Here is an 11,702-nt window from a genome sequence, read left to right as displayed (position 1 = left end):
AGGGAAATCACACCGTACGATAGGGCTGCTCGATTAATCAAATTTTAATCTAGATTACGATTTGGGCTGTCCACGATTATGAAAACAAGATAATTGACATCAAACGATTTTGCGGCTCTTGTCTCTCTCGTTCTGTCTTGTGTTGTAAATCAAGCGCACCCAGGGTTCGAGTTATGGGGGGACCTATGGGGTCTTGGACCCCATAGCTAGAGTCAGGGACCCCATAGTCAATAACACCTGTGGGACCCCCACAATATAGCTTTTTTTTTTTTTTTTTTTTTCTCTCTCAAATAATTTATTTTTCAATGTAAGAATTAAATTATTTATGTTAACTAGATAAATAGGCTAACTAAGAAACATGTTTTCAGTTTTCCAAAACTACCGTGTGAATTGTTGTTTGTGTGAAATAGGCTGCATTTCACCTCCAAGCCACCATGCGTCGCCCATGAGCGCGTGTTCTACTACTACAACCCAGCTGGTGGAGAAGAAGCCAAGGTGTGTGCATGTCCCATTGAGCGTCGTGCTCAAGACGCTCGCACGCACATCGCTCCGTCTGTGAGACCCGTAGTTGTTTTTTGTTTGTAAAGTGAAAACGTTCAAGTTTAGAGCCGAAATCTCTTGATATAGAGCGGAAATCTCTATTTTTATTTTCATTTTATAGTGTTTTAATCCTACTTCACCTAGTACCAGCCCTGACTAGGCAATCTGCTAGCGTGTAGCCGGCTAGGCTAACTGCTAACGTGTTGGATCTAGAGCCGAAATCTCTTTGTTATAGAGCGGAACTCTCTATTTTTCACCGACGTTTCCTTCCCTTGCTGGCCTGCCTGTCTGCCCTGCTACGACCGGGGGTTTGCGGTGTCCACAACAGTGGGGTTCGCCTTTAACCCAGGATCCGTGGTGGACGTGCCGCTCCTCTCCGACAACATCAAGCGGGGCCTGTTGTTGAAGCTAAGTGGAGCTAGCTCAAGGCGGCTTCCCTCCCCGGAGCAGCTAGCTTCAACCAGCAGCGGGAAGTCTCTGGCTCCTGCATCGGCGGGGTTCGCTTTCAACCTAGGTCCGACAGCCATCCTACCCACCGCAGATCACGGGCTTTCACATCGGCTCCCCATTTCATCGTCCCCCTCCAGCGGCCTGCTCCGGAGGCTAAAGCCAGCCTCGTATCTTTGGTACATCCCTGGTAAGAGGCTAAAGCTAGCGACGTACCTCAGGCCACAGCCCAACTACCAGTAAGCTACAGCCCAGCAGCCCCCAGGCTTCAGCCGGGCTTGAGTGCTACACCACCAGCATCGCTTCTCAACAGCAGCCGTGGTCTACCCAGCCCAATTGAACCCCCTTATGAAACTTAATGAAATTAATGGTGCCAAAGTCAGGCCAGCTCACCGATCCGATCATTCTTGTGCCCAGATCGTAAATCACATTGCAGCAGAGATGAAAACAAAATTTGTTTCTCATGTCAAATCACAAGATTCCCTTATTAGCATAACACTGGATGAAAGCACAATTCATGGACGTGCATACATGATCATTTATGTCAGGTGTGATGTCACTGGGGATGGAGATGTGGACAATGTTGAACTGGATGAGGGCACAGATGCAGAGTCACTGTGTAATGCCCTGAAAACCAGCCTTCAGGCAGCGGGGATGACTGAAGATTTTCTTCTGAAAAATCTAATCAGCATAGCCACAGACGGGGCTGCTGTTCTAACTGGGAGACAGACTGGACTCATAGCTAGTTTTTCCTTGCAAAACTCTATTCTCTTTACCACCAGTCCACGAAAAATGCAAGGGAGTTGGAGGAAGCGGCTGCTGAACTGAACATGCAGATTCTGAAAATCGGACAAGTGTTTACAATAAGATGGGTGTCAAGCAGTTTCAACACTGTCAAAGCTGTGCTGAAGGATTTTCCAGTGTTATCACATCACTTCAAAACTGCTAGTGAAGATGACTCACGTTCTGGTGTAGAGAAAGCCAAGTACACTGGTTTAAATAAGCATCTGACATCCACTGGATTCCTTGCTGATTTAGCCACAATGAAAGACGTGTTACGTGAACTACAAAGTCTCTCCCTGAAGCTACAGCGTCTCCCTGACAGTGACCTGGTAACAATGTTGAAGCCTATGGATCAGCACTTCTGGCCGGAAGAGAGGGCAGAACTTGTTCTGTTTGGAGAACGTGAGGTGGTGAAGTTTGCTATACTTCTTGGAGAGTCCGCCAATGACGCTGTCAATGAGTTTCGAGACTGGAAACTACAAGGTGTGTAATTATTATTCATTAGGCCTAATAGAATATACGGTTGCATACGTAGCCATAATGTGTGTGTGAATCTGTGCATTTGTATCACAGTATTTGGGGTTTTTATTTTATTTTTATTTAACCTTTATTTATCCAGGTTAGCCAGGTTTGAAAGCGTGAGCGTGACAACTAAAGGGTTTCTCGTGACAACTAAAGGGTTTCTCCTTAGGGCAGATTGAATAAATGGAGTGACATGACAACTAATAGGTCTCTTCTTTTAGAACCTTCGCTATAGCTTCATGTAGTGTGTACAGTGTGTACTGTACCTGTGTGAAGATGTATGGATGAAGTCTTTTTTAGTCTATAGTTATTATATTATTATACTTTATTGAGCTCCACTCAGGCAGTGCATCTGAATTCCGTTGTATGCACCAGCAATGACAATCAAGGAATCTTTGTCCTATCTTATCTTAAGGCAAGGAACACCAGGAACATGGTAAAACCTTGAAAAGACTTATAGTGGCGAGCAACACCGTCCTTCCGACCTCCGCAGAGTGTGAGAGGGGCTTTTCTGCTTGCAACGACACAGACTGCAAGACCAGGAATCGGCTGCGAGCTAGCAGCCTTACCGCACTGTTGTTCGTGGACCTGAATGGGCCTCCTATCAACAAATTCGACCCTCTCCCATTCATACGATCCTGGATAAAGAAAGGACATCGGACTTCAACATCATGGGTTCCAGGACCACGACCAAAGCCTCCTGAAAACAGAGCACTTTGGTCTATCTTCTCTGCATAATGGTAAGAGAATGGCTTTTACTTTTTACTAGGCTATTTATATATATTTACTCCCCCCCTCCCCTGCCTCTGTTTAAGCATAATGTATCTATAGAAAAATGGCAAAAAAACAACATTGGCTGTGACTATCGAATAACAAACAGCGCTGTCCAGACTCCAAGTGCTGAAAGATTCAGCACTTGGAGTCTGGACTACAAAAAAACGACATACCGTATATAAATAAACTATATAAATAAACGTAAAATGTGCTGTCCTACGACAGGCAGACAGACAGAACCGAAGAGAGATCGAGTGAAGAGGAAAACTCAGCTGCAGGGAGCGGGCGTGATGTGGAGAATGCTCTTCTGGATTCTGGACTGACACAAGACACTTTAGAGGTGGCAACACTGCAGATGGTGTTGCTGTAGGAGGAACAACTGAGGAAGACAAGAGAGCACTGAACTGAGACTGAACTTAAACCGAATACATTAAATAGAGCTGAGGAAGACTGAAGAATGCATTTATTACTGTTGTTTACTTGATGTCATGTTGCTGCTTATTTGGTGACATGCTGCTGGTGTTTTGATCAATGTGTAGCTTTTTGAGACCTGGAGAGGAGAGGAGATGACTAGAGAGCAGGAGAGAGAAGAGACCTGGAGAGGAGATGACTTGAGAGCAGGAGAGAGAAGAGACCTGGAGAGGAGAGTAGTCTAGAGAGCAGGAGAGAGAAGAGACCTGGAGAGGAGAGGTAATGACTAGAGAGCAGGAGAGAGAAGAGACCTGGAGAGGAGATGACTAGAGATCAGGAGAGAGAAGAGACCTGGAGAGGAGAGTAGTCTAGAGAGCAGGAGAGAGAAGAGACCTGGAGAGGAGAGGTAATGACTAGAGAGCAGGAGAGAGAAGAGACCTGGAGAGGAGAGGTAATGACTAGAGAGCAGGAGAGAGAAGAGACCTGGAGAGGAGAGGTAATGACTAGAGAGCAGGAGAGAGAAGAGACCTGGAGAGGAGAGGTAATGACTAGAGATCAGGAGAGAGAAGAGACCTGGAGAGGAGAGGTAATGACTAGAGAGCAGGAGAGAGAAGAGACCTGGAGAGGAGAGGTAATGACTAGAGATCAGGAGAGAGAAGAGACCTGGAGAGGAGAGGTAATGACTAGAGAGCAGGAGAGAGAAGAGACCTGGAGAGGAGAGGTAATGACGAGAGAGCAGAAGAGAGGAGAGATGACTGGAGAGCAGAAGAGAGACACGAGACCTGGAGAGGAGAGGAGACTGAGACTTGCAAGTATTTACAGTTTTTTGTTCTAAAAAGATGCTACTGAATAATGCTGCTGTTAAGTGCAATTTGTTTTTCGTTCATGTTCTTGATTTCCTGTGCACATTTGTTTATACAATATAGCCTAACATTATTTATTTATTTTTATTTATACAAATATTCATGATTTTATGTTTTCTCTCAGAAACCAGGAGATAAATACAGTATAAATGCTGCTGTTAAGAGCCTAACTATTTATTTTTCATTCATTTTCATGTTAGTTTTTGATTTCTAAGTGCAGAGTTAAATAAATGTTTATTTAAGTTCAGCAATTTCTCATTTTTGAATTTGGGGGCGCCCTTCGGGCGCCACCGAATTTGGGGGACCCCATAGCTCTCAAGGGATAACTCGAACCCTGAGCGCACCCCTTCCTTTGCTCGGCCCCTCCCCCAAAGCACACCAGCTCGAGTTGTGACTGTTGTGTGAAGAGCCACAGGCTTTCTCCTCCCCGCTTATTTCACAGAAAGAGAGCCGCTGGTCGAGAAGAGAGGTGAAACAACGTATGTGGGGTGGAAACACTATGGTTTCGCCGAGTTTAAAGGTCCTTACACTGCGCATATCTTGCACTGTTTGTTCCAAGTCTGTGGCTGTGACAGGTGGGTCAAAACTCGCATCGCAATTCCGTGCTGTATATTCGCATCGCTCTTGATGTGTAACTGATGAGCGATGCGAATATACAGCATAGAATTGCGATGCGAGTTTTGACTCACCTGTCAAGATATGCGCGGTCGTGGCAGCACCCCGCAACATGACCTCTCCCTCTATTTAATCTCTTGAAATCCACTCACAAAGTGGTCTATGACCAAGAAATAACGCTAAATGAACAAAAAGACAAAGTCCCATCTAGTTACTCCTGCCACAACACAGTCATCGATTCAGGACACTCTTTACAATGCGACCGCATTGATATGATGCATGAATATGCATTCAACAGCTAACGATCTCACAGATAAACATTAACAATAGCCTATTATGAACCTAAACGTAAGTCGCTTTGGATAAAACCATCTGCCAAATGAGTACCGTAAATTTCGGACTATAAGCTGCGACTTTTTCCCCATTTTTTGGCCCTGCGGCTTATATAACGGTGCGGCTTATCTATGGATTTTATCAGCTAACGGCGCTCGGGGACCTCCAAAATCTATGGATGTTGGTATGAGGCAGAACGAGAGCAAGACAGACATTACGAGAGCGAGACCCTGATTGGATGATGTTGCAAAAAATGTGCCTCGCGACCTGATTGGAGCACTGTGCCACTACGCTCTCTCAGCTACTACTGTAAAACACCCTCCCTCCTCCCTCGCTCCCTCGCCCCGGGGGAAAAATGGCAGCGATTGAGCCTGAAAGACAGTCTGAATGAAATTGAATGTAACGTTCCCAATTCTATGTATTACATTCTAAAAAATTAACGGCAACATTTTGGAAGGCTAAGCCACACAACTAGCTCGTTGTAATCTAACATCATGCTTCAAAAGATGGAGAACTGGCTGTGTTACGACGATGAGGGTAAGGACTCAAAACGGTCTCCGCTGATAAGACACGGAGATCTCTGTTAAGCGGATCACAATGCCAAAAGAAAAGATCCCGAACGGCATCTCATTTAAAGTCAACAAGAAAGGGTGGATGATGGAAAGCGTAATGAAGGAGTGGCTGAATGAGTGCTACGTCAAGCGCCCTGGAGGATTCTTTCGCCAAAAAAAAGCTTTGCTCGTTTTGGACAGCATGAGGGCCCATATAACAGATTCTGTGAAAGCAGCCATCAAGAGCACAAACTCAATTCCAGCTGTGATTCCTGGTGGCACAATGAAGCATCTGCAGCCACTCGACATCAGTGTCAATCGTGCGTTCAAAGTGGCACTACGCGTTCAGTGGGAGGCGTGGATGACTAGCGGCGATAAATCATTCACCAAAACTGGTGGCATGCGAAAAGCAACTTTCACTCAAGTTTGCGAGTGGATCCTGACAGCGTGGAGGAGTGTCAAAACATCCACGATCACCAACGGGTTCCGAAAGGCTGGACTGCTGCATGATGAAGAGGAGTTCGTTGGTTTTGAGAGCGACAACGAAGGAGAGAGGAGAGTGGCTGACGAAGCCACCCTGAGCCTGTTCGTTTCCGACACTGAAGATGAGGACTTTGGTGGTTTTAGTACGCAGGAAGAAGACGAAGATGAGGATTAATGACTTGACTTTTCTGGTTACAGCCGTGTACTGCACCTTAGCCTAAAAGATGAAGACGAGGATTAATGACTTTTCTGGTAGGCTGATTACCGTATATTTGTTGTTGTGTGAATGTTACCGTATGTTGTAATGTTAATGTTAATAAATGGGAGCTTCCTCAAACAGCCATCTCTTTCCCGACAATCCCCTCTGTGCACGAACCCTTACATATGGTAATTAAACATTAAAACACCTGCGGCGTATAGTCCGGTGCGGCTTATATATGTAACAAACAGTCAATTTAGCTGCTGCGGCTTATACTCAGGTGCGCCTTATAGTGCGGAAATTACGGTAATTTAATGCAGCCTAATGTAAACGAACGTTACTCAATAGCGTTCTCATTTGGTTAGATTTGAGGTTTAAGGACTACTAGTTCAGATGTTTACCAACATATTGAATGTAGATTAATAGTTGCAGTTGGTTGTGGCAGTTCACTGCAACATAGTAGGCCTACATATACTGTATATTTATTTTAGTTTTTATTTTATTTCTAAATCTTTGCACTTTTATTATTTATTTATTTATTTATTTATTTATTTTCAATTTTATCTAAAATCCAAAGACATCCAATGTTAAAAAGAAAAGCCAGTGTGTTGTCAATAAATGCATGATGTTCTCAATGTCAATGATGTCAATAATCGTGTTAAATAATCGTGATCTCAATATCAATCAAAATAATCGTGATTATGATTTTTGCCATAATCGAGCAGCCCTACCGTACGATCTCATTGCTGCAATGGATAGCAAACAACATGGAGTCTGTCTTTTTATAGACCTATCTAAGGCATTCGACACTGTCGATCATGAGATCCTGCTAAATAGACTAGCCCAGTGGTTCCCAACCTTTTTACACCAAGTACCACCTGAGAAAGTAGTTGGCTCTCCAAGTACCACCATATGACCGACGTTAAAATACAGTCTATTCAGCTATGCACAGTTCACGCAGGAGGCAAATTTATTCCAACCTGCAGCCTATGTGCAACCTGCAGCAGCTGCACTTGTGCTGGGTTGACTGCTGCTGTCTTCACCTCTGTGCTTCATCGTTGCTGCTCTCCTCTACTCAGGGCCGTAGCCAGAGTTCCGAAATAGGGGAGGTCCAGCAAGGGGAGGCGGATTCGGCGGCGCCCCAACTCAAAAAAATTGAGGTTTTTTTCCCCCCTTTTTAAGCCATATTTAGAGTAATATATCATTTTAAATCAACATTAGGATTATACTGTTGTGATGTCATTATTCAGCGTTTGAAGCTCAATTTGGGCCGTTTGAAGCCCAATTTGGGCCGTTTGAAGCCAGATTTGGGCCGTTTGAAGCCCTATTTGGGTCGTTTAAAGCCAGATTTGGGCCGTTTGAAGCCTGATTTGGGCCGTTTGAAGCCCAATTTGGGCCAAGTCCAATTTTACAATGAGATGCACCCACTTTAAACCTGAATAAAGTAATAAAACCACTAGTAAACCAGTAGGCGGCGCCTGGCCTGCTGTTCAGTGAGTGGCCTGGCCTGGCCTGCAAAAAAAAAAAAAAAAAAAAAAAAAATTTTTTTTTTTTTTTTTTGGCAGGCTGAAATATTAGGGGAGGTCCGGACCTCCCCGTCCTCATAGCTAGCTACGGCCCTGCCTCTACTACAGCTCTTTTATGATTCCCTCCCGTTTTGATCCACTTTAGCATCCCTCCTCGTCTTTGTTCACCACTTGTGTAACCATGCGGGGCGGGCAGGTAATTGTGCATGCGCAACAGGTATAGTGTCCGTCAGAAACAAATATTTGTTTCTAAATCTCAAGACAACAAAATAAACCTCAATTTCAATGATCACAAGTTTATTTTCATTCGTAGCATTATTTTGATAGATAAACATGTTTTACAATTGATTTTAAAGTTGGGTTTATTTCATAATTTAAACATTGGGATTCCAGGGATCAAGTACCACCAGCAGGGGGGGGCGCAAGTACCACCTACCTTGAGAAACACTGCCAATAATATTAATAATTATTAGTATTATTTCACTTTCACATGTTTGAAAACTACAACTAATGACCACCATGGATTTTGCACAGTTGCCTGGTTTAAAAACTACCTGTCAGATAGAACCCAGTGTGTAAAGTTTGATGGAAATTTTCTCTGATATCTTAACTGTCCACAAGGGGGTGCCACAGGGCTCTGTGCTTGGTCCACTTTTATTTACAATTTTTATCAATAATGTGGGTAAAAATGTGCCAGACGCGTCTTTTCACTTTTATGCTGATGACACCGTCATTTATTGTTGTGCAACATCTTTAATAAGGGCTTTTGAACAGCTACAAATAGCCTTTGATATGGTTCAGGCACAGTTGCACCAGCTGAAGCTTGTCTTGAATGCAGGCAAGACCAAGCTTATGTTTTTTTCCAAATCTAAGAAGGAACCAATTGTCCCAGGCATAATGACTACGCAGGGCAAGGTTATTGAAAGAGTGTCGACATATAAGTATTTAGGTTTTATAATAGATGATGGTCTTACTTTTAAAGCACATATTGACACTCTTGTCAAAAAAGACTGAAGTTAGGTTTTTATTTCAGAAACAGAGCGTGTTTTTATGCTGAGGCTAGAAAGAGGCTTGTTTTGGCTACCTTCTTGCCAATATTAGATTATGGTGACATTCTTTATATGTCTGCACCTGCGACAGCGTTGTGAAAGCTGGACACAGTGTATCATGGTGCACTTAGGTTTGTGACAAATTTGAAGTCCCGGACACATCACTGTACCCTCTACATGAGCGTAGGCTGGCCCTCCTTATCGTTACGGAGGATGTCTCATTGGTTTATTTTCATTTATAAGACCATCTTGAGACAACTACCATCTTATCTATGCTCCTGCATTAATTTACAAGAAAATAGTTCTTATCAGCTTAGGTCTCAAAACTGCATCCTGCTGACTGTACCTAAGACAAGGACTGAGTTTGGCAAGAAAGCTTTCCAGGTGTCTGCCCCTCTGGCCTGGAATGAACTCCAACGCCTACTAAACCTCCAGGTGCTAGTCCCTATGAGTATTTTTAAAACCAGGGAAAAAAATATGGAGGAAGCTGAAATCCAGGTCTGCAAATGTTTTGATCCATAATGAACTTGTATACAACCCTGTTGCTGAGTAAATGGATGTGTATTTTCTTACGTTTTAGATGTTTTTGTTTGTATTGTTTATGTTAAAATGTGTCTGTAACTTTATGCTGCTTTCTTGGCCAGGTCTCTCTTGAAAAAGAGATTTTCAATCTCAATGAGACAAACCTGGTTAAATAAAGGTCAAATAAAAATAAAGGGAGTAGAGTCGCTGATGGGATTTGCTGATCTTGAGAATGGTGTTGAGATCCCATGATAGGGATTCATGGATGGTGGTCCCGAGGAACCGGAAGGAGGTGACCGGGCCTAAAAAAAAAAGTTGTTCGGTTCCGGTTTCCGACCGACCCTGTCAATTTACGTGCGACCCAAATTTATTTTATGAGCTTGTTGATTTGACGGTGGCGCTAAGGGGCGGGGTTTGCCACTGCACGAAGGTGCTTTTCGCTACAGATACTTTAAAACGAAAATGGCAGGGAGCATGACGGACATGTGCTTTGTGTCGCTTCTCTGCCCATGCAGCACTAGCGTGCCAACCAAAATTGTGAGATTGGGGTTCAAATCATTTGAAAATGTGCTTCAGGAAGTTAAACAGTGCCCTTGTATATTCGTATCAAAAAATGATAAAAAAAAAAACACGATTTCAGACGGCAGCCCGTCTTTATTGTCACACGAACACACTACAACACATTCATGCGGCCACTACACACACTCATGCTGACAGTGGCTGGTGAAATATGTCCTCTGCATTTGACCCATCCAGGCTTGTCCTTTCCTCCAGGGGGCAGGCCAGGAGCAGTGGTCGCTATTTATTTCCAGCGCCTGGGGACCTTCATTGGACCATCATTGGACCAACTTCAGATGTTGTCGTCACTGGTCGGATGACGATCTTCTGCATGTTTTTAGTCGGGGGTTATGTACGGAGGAACCCCCTGGGGGGTACGGGGAGAACATGCAAACTCCACACAGAAAGGCCCTTTGGATGAGATAGCCCACCTGGGCAGTAGGCACTGAGGATATGGGGGGTCACAACTCCAGCGCCCACAGCGTCCCAGGTGGGAATCGAACCCAGGACCTTCGAGCTGTGAGGCGACAGCGCTTACCACTGCACCACCGTACCCCCACGTATCAGCAGCCGGCAAAGTGGACAGAGCTGACAAATGGACGGATATCGCCAGCCGTCGACCCCACTCAGCAGCTTGTGGCTCATTTCCACCACATATAACAGCACAGTACAGCTCTAGTCGACCTGGGCTTACTCGTCTCTACTTGATATATAGACTCTGTTTCCATAGCAAGTTCACTCACCTCCGCCCACACCTGGTCGCCATAGCGACCGCATATCTGCCCTCCGCCCAAAGCCCAAGTAGGCTATAACGTATAACGTTAAAATTAAATCCATACATGGAACTTTTCAACTGGAATACTGGTGCCTCTAAATGACCTACACTACAGTGTACATGGGCAAATGTGACAATCGGCCAGGAGAATGGATATCACTTGTTGTTACTCAAACTCACATGCATGCACTGCACGGGGGACGGGAGTCACGCTACGGGGAGAAGTGAAGCCACTTCCCCGGTGGCAACTCCCCAGGCAAGACCGCGGCTTCGCTAAACCCCCGCCTCCGGCCTAGCGGAGCTGAAGTTACACACAACTCAAAGGGATTCCCGAGGAGCGGACTTTTTCTCTCTCAAAACAATTGAAAACCACCGTCATGTTAAAGCTGAGCAAGGAGATCGATTTTATTTCACCAGAGCCGAAGGCAGCCAGCAACACAAAAGACTGATGGAAATAATGGTTCGCTCCTCAGTGGCGTCATGGCTTTATTTCAATTCAGGTATTTAGCACTGAAGTGCACGGCAGAGCTAGAACCTGTGCCCTCGACGGCTCAAAGTATTTAAAATCAGCATGTTTTAATAACATTGAAGCATTCATATTGACTTAAATATTTTGTTCATATAAAAACGTGTGTAGAGCACAGTGGTAGAGTACATGTAGGCTATGTTATGAAAAAAGTATCCATTGCTGCTGTAATTTTAAGGAAAAAAATATATATATATATATTTCCTATCTATCCCTTGCTGCCAC

The sequence above is a fragment of the Poromitra crassiceps genome (assembly GCF_964638095.1).
Source record: "Poromitra crassiceps genome assembly, chromosome: 14".
Taxonomy (NCBI): Eukaryota; Metazoa; Chordata; class Actinopteri; order Beryciformes; family Melamphaidae; genus Poromitra; species Poromitra crassiceps.
The sequence above is the reverse complement of the archived record's forward strand: the minus strand, read 5'-3'. Positions refer to the sequence as shown.